Source organism: Papio anubis, unplaced genomic scaffold, assembly GCF_008728515.1.
Source record: "Papio anubis isolate 15944 unplaced genomic scaffold, Panubis1.0 scaffold1870, whole genome shotgun sequence".
Taxonomy (NCBI): domain Eukaryota; kingdom Metazoa; phylum Chordata; class Mammalia; order Primates; family Cercopithecidae; genus Papio; species Papio anubis.
Window position 1 is genome coordinate 1 of NW_022161878.1, and position 10134 is coordinate 10134.

The 10134-nt window shown below is 38.6% G+C and overlaps 1 pseudogene across 1 annotated transcript; it reads right to left on the bottom strand.

The window, feature by feature from the left end:
- Nucleotides 1-2385: 2385 nt before the first annotated feature.
- On the bottom strand, nt 2386-5532 carry LOC116272766 (annotated as a pseudogene). The gene is made up of 3 exons (XR_004181340.1): nt 5312-5532; nt 3425-3539; nt 2386-2552 (listed from the first exon to the last, which is right to left on the bottom strand). The product of XR_004181340.1 is annotated as a lymphotactin-like (transcript).
- Between the last annotated feature and the right edge of the window lie 4602 nt (nt 5533-10134).

Below are 10134 nucleotides of genomic sequence, written 5' to 3' on the forward strand. Positions count from 1 at the left end.
TTCTGTATTCCATTTGCTTGGTAGATCTTCCTTCATGCCTTTATTTTGAGCCTATGTGTGTCTCTGTACATGAGATGAGTCTCCTGAATACAGCACACTGATAAGTCTTGACTCTTTAACCAATTTGCCAGTCTGTATCTTTTAATTGGAGCATTTAGCGTTGTTCTTTTGGCTTAGGATTTTCTTGGCAATGCGGGCTCTTTTTTGGTTCCACATGAACTTTAAAGTAGTTTTTTTCCAATTCTGTGAAGAAAGTAATTGGTAGCTTGATGGGGATGGCATTGAATCTATAAATTACCTTGAGCAGTATGGCCATTTTCACTATATTGATTCTTCCTATCCATGAGCATGGAATGTTCTTCCATTTGTTTGTGTCCTCTTTTATTTCATTGAGCAGTGATTTGTAATTCTCCTTGAAGAGGCCCTTGACATCCCTTGTAAGTTGGATTCCTAGGTGTTTTATTCTCTTTGAAGCAATTGTGAATGGGAGTTCACTCATGATTTGGCTTTCTGTTTGTCTATTATTGGTGTAGAGGAATGCTTGTGATTTTTGCACATTGATTTTGTATCCTGAGACTTTGCTGAAGTTGCTTATCAGCTTAAGGAGATTTTGGGCTGAGACAATGGGGTTTTCTAAATATACAATCATGTCATCTGCAAACAGGGACAATTTGACTTCCTCTTCTCCTAATTGAATACCTTTTATTTCTTTCTTTTACCTGATTGCCCTGGCCAGAACTTCCGACACTATGTTGAATAGGAGTGCTGAGAGAGGGTATCCCTGTCTCGTGCCGGTTTTCAAAGGGAATGCTTCCAGTTTTTGCCCATTCAGTATGATATCGACTGTGGGTTTGTTATAAATAGCTCTCAGTATTTTGAGCTATGTCCCATCAATACCTAGTTTATTAAGAGTTTTTAGCATGAAGGGATGTTGAATTTTTTCAAAGGTCTATTCTGCATCTATTGAGATAATCATGTAGTTTTTGTCTTTGGTTCTGTTTATGATGGATTATGTTTATTGATTTGCATATGTTGAACCAGCCTTGCATCCCAGGGATTAAGCCAACTTGATCGTGGTGGATAAACTTTTTAATGTGCTGCTGGATTCGATTTGCCAGTATTTTGTTGAGGATTTTTTTCATCGATATTCATCAGGGATATTGGTCCAAAAAACTACTTTAAACTTCATATGGAACCAAAAAGGAGCTTGCATTGCCAAGACAATCCTAAGCCAAAAGAAATGCTACATCTCTCGCTACCTTGACTTCATGATTATATTACAAGGCTACAGTAATCCATAAATATGCATGTAATTGGTACTCCAACAGAGATATAGACCAATTGAACAGAACAGAGCCTGAGTAATAAATGCCACACACATCTACAACCATCTGATCTTGACAAACTTTATAATAATAAGAAATGGGGAAGTGATTCCCATTTTAATAAATGGTGCTGGAAAACTGGCTGGCTGCATGTAGAAAGCTGAAACTGGATCCTTCCCTACAATCTATACTTAAAATTAATCTAAGATGGATTAAAGACTGTTTGGGGACTTAAAACCATAAAAAACCCTAGAAGAAAACTTAGGCACACTATTCAGGACATGTAAGCGGCAAGACTTCATGACTAAAATACTCAAAAGCAGCAACAAAGCCAAAATAGAGCAAATGGGATCTTAATTAAACTAAAGAGCTCTGCACAGCAAAAGAAACTACCATCAGAGTGAATACAACCTACAGAATGGGAGAAAATTTTACAATCTTACCAATCTGATGCTGACTCATATCCAGAATCTAAAAGAACTTAAATAAATTTAGAAGAAAAATCACACCCATCAAGTATGTGTAAGGATATGAACAGACATTCTCTAAAAAGAAGACGCTATGCAGACTGATTATCTTTCTCTCCCATTGTATAAATAGAATCTTATTATAGATAAGATGAAATAGGATCTTGAATTGTTGCCACTACCGTTCAGCTGTAACTTCTGTGACTCATGTGCAAAGAACTATCATGCTCGACTCTAAGAGGATTTCAAGTTTGGCAGCTTCTACCCTCTGATAAACACTAGCCAGAATCTCTCTTCCATTATGGCTACCACTGTAAAGAGAGGCAATATGCAGGGGACAGAAATCAAACAATAAAATGATATACTAATCTTCCTACACACAATGAATAGACTAGGAACTATTCTTAAGCTAATAAATAATTTATTAATTAGAGCATATAAGGGAATATAGAAGAGCATTTAAAAGTAAAAATACAGAATAATTTATTCATGCAATACTTCTATAAAAGGTGAGTATAAACTCTAGTCCATGCATGTGTGGAAGGAAGCCGAGCTTGCTGGCTGAGAGGGACAGGGGTGCCAGAGGCTACTACCTAGCCAGGGTCACAGCTACTAATGCATTGCTGGGTTCCTGTTGGAATTTTTGGTCTGACTCATGCTATTTCTGGTGTTGGATTTCCTGTCCATGCTCTTGACCACGTCTTTCACCCACCTGGCTTGTGGATCAGCACAGACTTTTAGGCCACGTTTGGTAATAAAACTGTAATGCAAGGAAAACACAGACGAATTTAGCCACATTCTCAAAGCCCTGGGGTCAAGAGTTAAGATCAGAGCAGACTTGAAGAGATCTTGTGCAGAAATTACTGCAAGAAATAGTCTTTCAGAGCCATGAGATCAAAAATGGGCACCCTTCTTCTGTCATCTATTTTAACATAAAGGAGAAATATCTGCAAGTAGTATCCAGCCCCTTTGTTCACCACAATTCACAGGTTCCTTTTCTCATCCATGTCACCAAATGTTGTAACAAAAAGACATTTGAGGCCATCTAGTTCCATTATTACATATCCTCTTCCTTTTCAAATTTAAAAATACTCATCTTATTTTTTTAATAAAAGGTGATTTTTACATTTTCATGTTTTAGAGTAAAGCTTGCAATTATGTGTTGGGAAGAGTTATTACTTCTAAAAATGAGATTCTGGTAGAAGAAACGGACTATGTAGGTTGTGCATTGACTCATTTTGTTGAAATATGGCAACTGATAATCAAGGGACTCTGCCTAACTCAATCCTAAGAACCCCCAACTCCAGTGAGGCTTGCAGGGAAACCCTGACACGGGCCAGCCATCTCTAAACCTAGACCTCAGAGCTATGCACAGTATTCAACAGACTCTTCCACTAAGCTAAATAGAGGAGGATTTCTATTCTTTATTTGGCAGCCAAATTTTTGCAATAATTGCCATTTGGTTGGACTGCATAAAGACATGATTGATAAGGAAAAATAAAGTGGTTATCAGTTAAGTTGAGGTGTTCCTCCATGTTGACCTACTTTCCTGAGGAAGGCAGCATTTCTGTATACTGTATTTCCATACCTCTAGATATCCACCCAGCCCAACTTCTGAGGAGGCAAACTCACATTACTGCTTTCAAGGAGCCTTCCTTGATGGTGTAGGTCTTGATTCTGTTGACTGGCAGTCGCTGGGTAGTGAGGCTCACACAGGTACTCTTATCTGAGACTTCACTCCCTACACCTGGTGAGAAAAAAAAACCCAGACAATTAAAAATAAAGCAATTATCAAGATCATAGGAACAATCATCTGTTAAATTACTCTGAGAATGTTGTGAGAATATAAAGCCATTTGTTTTTGGGGGAGGAGATGACCAATAGGCATCCTGAATCTCTTGCCCATCACAGATTCTTAGTAAATATTTGACTCAATCAATAGAATTGTTTCAGGAATTTCACGCTGAGAGAGAATAACAAGACGTTATTCCATTTCTGTGTATATTTTCACTTAGACATTTGGGACAGCTAGTTAATGCCCCAGTGACACTCATTCATTCATTTATACAACAGTGCCTGTTGTGTCCCACATGTTTTGTTAAGACAGACTTTATCCCCGTTTTCATGGAGCATCTCTTCTACTGAGGGAGCCAGGCCACAGACAGGTAAACAGAATAGATCATGTCAAATAGTGCAACATGTTAGAGTGAGATTACAGAGTAACGCGTGAAGAGTACTCTATGCAAGGCAACATTCAGTGGGGGAAGGAAGCATGTTTTTGACTGAGTAAATAAAGGTGTTCTCATTTTTAAGTGGTAAAGTGTCTCTCCCTGTCAGCCGCCAAGATGCTGAAAAGAAGGAAGGCCAAAGGAAAGAAGGTGGCCCCACTCCCTGCTGTCGTGAGGAAGCTGGAGGCTAAGAAAGTGATGAAACCTCTGTGTGAGAAAAGGCCTAAGAGTTTTCTTAGGCAGGCATTGGACAGGATATCCAGCCCAAAAGGGACCTCACCTGCTTTGTGAAATGGCCCCACTATATCTGCTTCCATCTGCAAAGAGCTATCCTCTATAAGCAGCTGAAAGTACCTTCTGCCATTAACCAGCTCTCCCAGGCCTTAGACCCCCAAACAGCTACTCAGCCACTTAAGCTGATCCACAAGTACTGACCAGAGACAAAGCAAGAGAAGAAGCAGAGACTGTTGGCCCAGGCTGAGAAGAAACCTGCTGGCAAAGGTGGTGTCCCCATAGGAAATCACCCTTTCTTTGAGCAGGGGTTAACACCATCACCACCTTGCTGGAAAATAAGAAGGCTCAGCTGGTAGTGATTGCACCTGGTGTGAACCCCATCAAGCCGGTTATCTTTCTGCCTGTGCTGTGTCCTAAAAGGGGTCCCTTACTGCATTATCAAGGGGAAGGAAGGCAAGACTGGGACATCCAGTCCACAGGAAGCACACTATCGCCTTCACACAGGTTTTGTATTGAAAACACTGATTTGCTCCAGAATATACATTCTCTGGTGAATCCCCACATTGTAACTGAACTCTCAAAGATTTTGATAATTTATCAAACAATATATTAAATGGGCAAAAGCTACAAATGCATTTATAATCATCGCCTCTAATCCATAGCTAACATTAATCAAAAAATTACTGTTTCTAAGGAAATCTGATGTTATTAAATAAATAAACCATAATATTTATTTAATCTTAATATCAAGTGATCATGCCTGTTATTCTATTCAATTTATACGTAAATAAGCATAGGCCCTGAGTGGTTAAGAAATGTGCCCAAAATTACCCAATTAGGAAAAGTAGGAGCCCAGATACTAACCAAATTCTCCCTGTTCTGGGAGTTTACGAAGCCCCCTACAGTCAAAATCATCATTCCTTTTTTGCACATGGGAAGTTTAAGGCTCGCCTGGGGAAAGCAGTTTACTTCAGTCAAAACCTGAGTCAAACCCAAAATGTGTGCCCCCCTGCCTTGCTTCCCTGTTCTTTATCTCACAGACAGCTTCTCGACTTACCTTCCACAATGTATGCAGTGAGACAGCAGATGCCAAGAAGGGCCAGGGTGAGAAGTCTCATGGCTGAGGTCCTGCTGAGCTGTGCAGGGAGAGAGTGAGGATCAGGCTCTTTGAGGACCTCTTTTATTCCTCCAATGGTCAGCGCACTTCCTGTGGTGAGAGGGGGCTTTTGAGGTGGGTGTGGAATCATGGAAAGTCTTTGCAATAGTGATGCTTTTTTTTTTTCTTAAAAAAAAAAAGGCCCTTTTCCCTGTTCATACTAACCTAACGCCTTGTGGTCTTTACCCCTTTATCTGTGGTTAATGTGTCAATGAAACCTAATCTATGCATAAAAGAAAACGTGGTTGTGTTGTCTCTTGCCACCAGCCTGAATTCAGATCTTCCGCTGTAGACATGCCTGAAGGCTGTTCACTGCCATGGCCCAGTATGGAAACTGTAAAGGAAATGAGGTAGAGTGGTCACTGTGTTCCATCCTACCTCATGTGACATCCAGTGTGACATGAGGCTTCCACAGCCATGGATCATGAGTCCCTGGTGCCACCCTTTGACTCTCTCAGGAGGGGAAGAGAGGCTGCTGCCACATTGAGCTTCGCAATCCTTTGCTTTCTTTTCTGTCATTTTTCTCCTCTACCTTCATTCAAGCTGCCCCCCTTTCTTCACCCCAATCTCCCCAGGTACCCAAGAAACAATTAATAACTATTCAAGCATGTCTATATGCATATGTTTGCTTTATTACAACTTGACATACACATTTATAGAAGCTTTTGAAAAGTTGTGAGGTACCAACTTATTTCAGATAAAAAGGAAATAAAATGATCTATAATCTTACCATCTGACAGTTTCCATTTTTAATGTTTTTTCCAGTGAATCTGTATTGGCATACATGTGTTCTCATAATTGTGGTCATTTTAAATGCTGTTTTAACACCAATTTAAATATCTTCCCATTTTTTTAGCCTTCATATTTCTACTTCGAGTAAATATATACATATACACATTAAACCATTTTCTTATAACTTATTATAAAGATCAGAACTATAAGGTCAGTTTCATTAATATACACTGAATTATTTCCTTTAATAACAAGGAGTAGGATTACTGGGTAAAATGATATGATCATCTTTATAGCTCTTATTATATATTGCTATATAGTCTCCCCAAATGTAGTTTTAATTTGCAATGCTCCCAGTAGAATTTAAATATACTGATTGCACTGGACCTTTTCTGTCACTGAGTTTGTTGTGTGGTGGTCATACTTTATTTTACATAGGTACCTATAAAATGTATTTATTAAATATATGTGTAGTTAAAGGTTTTGCGTTTGCTATTAGGAATATGAAAATAAATTCCTGTGTTTTCATAGAAATTATAGGTTAACCTCTAAGAGACTTTCCACTAATCGCGTTTGATTTTTCACCCAGACTTCATTCTAAACTTCCAATTGGCTCTTTAATGATCTCTACCTTACTGCACAATCACTCCTTGAACACTGGACACATCTTCTTTTCAAACTGCTTCTCCTCATATTGGTCCTTAGCATGGAGCAATGTGTTCTCTTCCATCTAATTTCCAAATACTGATATACAGGGAGCATCTTAGGGTCATTGCTACCCACCCACGTGTCATTCTCAACCAAACTGGACTAAGTATACCTTTTGAGTAGTTCTTTGAGATGTCTCCTCCTTTCTTCCCACACTGCTCAAATGCTAGGCCAATTGCAGTGGACTAACTAGTTTCCCAGTCTAGGGCGTCCTCTCAGTCTGTTCTCTGCAGCTTTGCCAGAGTGATCACCCGAAAGCCTCAATCTAATCATGCCATTTCCCTACTGAGAGCCTCTTTGCTAACTTCCATTGCCTACAGGATTAATTGCAAATCTTTCATTGTCATATATAAGAATGCTCAAGATCTAGTACTGCTTTTCCTTCCAGACTCACCTTCCACCATTCACTCACACACTCCTAAACCTTAACAAACACATACATGTGCAGCCAACCCAATGGGCCAGCCTTTTTTATGCTCCTGACACGTTTCTTTTAACTAGAATACGCATGACAGCTCCCTACATAGTTACATTAAACTCCTCCTCCCTGTATAAGTTTTCCTGAATTTTTTTTCACAAAAGTAAGTAGTGCCACCCCTTTATGCTCTCTTAGAACTTTGTTCTTTTCTCATGGCTCTTCTGCAGCTAATCTCATTCTGTTCTACTCAATTACATTCCTGCATCTCCCACTAGATGGCAGGCTCTTTGAGAGTAGGAGATTCCCTTGTTATCTCTGGATCACTGGCACTTGCAGAAAGCCTGGTATGTAATAATTGCTCAACAATTAGTTTTTTAATAAATGAATTATTTTTAAAATGCCAAAATTACAATGATTGCGCATTAAATGAAAGATGATCATCTAAAAACATAAAGCCACACTTCATGAGATTGATCTAAGCAAATAAAAGAAACAAAGGCAAAAACAGACAAATAGAATTACATCTAACTAAAAAGCTTCTGCAAAGCAAAGGAAATCATCAACAGAGGTAGAAGACAACTTATGAAATGGGAGAAAATATTTACAAACTATACATCTGATAAGGAATTAATATGCAAGATATATAAAGAACTCAAGCAACTCATTAGCAAGAAAACAACACAATTTAAAAATGGGCAAAAGACTGTAAAAACATGCCAAATTGTAAAGACCATCAATGCCGGAAAGAAACTGCATCAACTATTGAGCAAAATAACCAGCTAACATCATAATGACAGGATCAAATTCACACACAACTATGTTAACCTTAAATGTAAATGGACTAAATGATCCAATTAAAATACACAGACTGGCAAATTAGATAAAGACTCAAGACCCATCAGTGTGCTGTATTCAGGAGACCTATCTCACGTGCAGAGGCACACATAGGCTCAAAATAAAGGGATGGAGGAAGATCTACCAAGCAAATGGAAAGCAAAAAAACCAGGGGTTGCAATCCTAGTCTCTGATAAAAGAGATTTTAACCAACAAAGATCAAAAGAGATGAAGAAGGCCATTACATAATGGTAAAGGGATCCATTCAACAAGAAGAGCTAACTATCCTAAATATATATGCACCCAATACAGGAGCACCCAGATTCATAAAGCATGTCCTTAGAGACCTACAAAGAGATTTAGACTCCCACACAATAATAATGGGAGACTTTAACAACCCACTGTCAACATTAGACAGATCCACGAGACAGAAAGTTAACAAGGATGTCTAGGAATTGAACTCAGCTTTGCACCATATGGACCTAATAAACATCGATAGAATGCTCCACCCCAAATCAACAGAATATACATTCTTTTCAGCACTACATAGCACTTATTCCAAAATTGACCACATAGTTGGAAGTAAAGCACTCTGCAGCAAATGTAAAAGAACAGAAATTATAACAAACTTTCTCTCCGACCACAGTGCAATCAAACTAGAACTCAGGATTAAGAAACTCACTCAAAACCGCTCACTACATGGAAACTGAACAACCTGCTCCTGAATGACTACTGGGTACATAAGCTCCTGAATGACTACTGGGTACATAACGAAATGAAGGCAGAAATACAGATGTTCTTTGAAACCAATGAGAACAAAGACACAACATACCAGAATCTCTGGGACATATTTAAAGCAGTGTGTAGAGGGAAATTTATAGCACTAAATGCCTGCAAGAGAAAGCAGGAAAAATCTAAAATGGACACTTTAACATTAAAATTAAAAGAACTAGAGAAGCAAGAGCAACCACATTCAAAAGCTAGCAGAAGGCAAGAAATAACTAAGATTATAGCAGAACTGAAGGAGAGAGAGCCATAAAAATCCCTTCAAAAAATCAGTGAATCCCGGAGCTGGTTTTTTGAAAAGATCAAAAAAATTGATAGACTGCTAGCAAAACTAATAAAGAAGAAAAGAGAGAAGAATCAAACAGGCGCAATAAAAAATGATAAAGGGGATGTCACCACTGATCCCACAGAAATACAAACTACGATCAGAGAACAGTATAAACACTTCTATCCAAATAAACTAGAAAATCTAGAAGAAATAGATAAATTCCTGGACACATACTCCCTCCCAAGACTAAACCAGGAAGAAATGAATCCCTGAATAGACCAATAACAGGTTCTGAAATTGAGGCAATAATTAATAGCCTACCAACCAAAAAAAGTCCAGGACCAGACAGATTCACAGCCAAATTCTACCAGAGGTACAAAGAGGAGCTGGTACCATTCCTTGTGAAACTATTCCAACAAGTAGAAAAAGAGGGAATCCTCCCTAACTCATTTTATGAGGCCCACATCATCCTGATACCAAAGCCTGGCAGAGACACAACAAAAAAATATAATTTTAGACCAATATCCCTGATGAATATCGATGAAAAAATCATCAACAAAATACTGGCAAATCGAATCCAGCAGCACATTAAAAAGTTTATCCACCACGATGAAGTTGGCTTAATCGCTGGGATGTAAGGCTGGTTCAACATATGCAAATCAGTAAACATAATCCGTCATATAAACAGAACCAAAGACAAAAACTACATGATTATCTCAATAGATGCAGAAAAGACCTTTGAAAAAATTCAACATCCCTTCATGCTAAAAACTCTTAATAAACTAGGTATTGATGGGATGTATCTCAAAATACTGAGAGCTATTTATGACAAACCCACAGTCGATATCATACTGAATAGCAAAAACTGGAAGCATTCCCTTTGAAAACCAGCACAAGACAGGGATGCCCTCTCTCACCACTCCTATTCAACATAGTGTTGGAAGTTCTGGCCAGGGCAATCAGGCAGGAGAAAGAAAG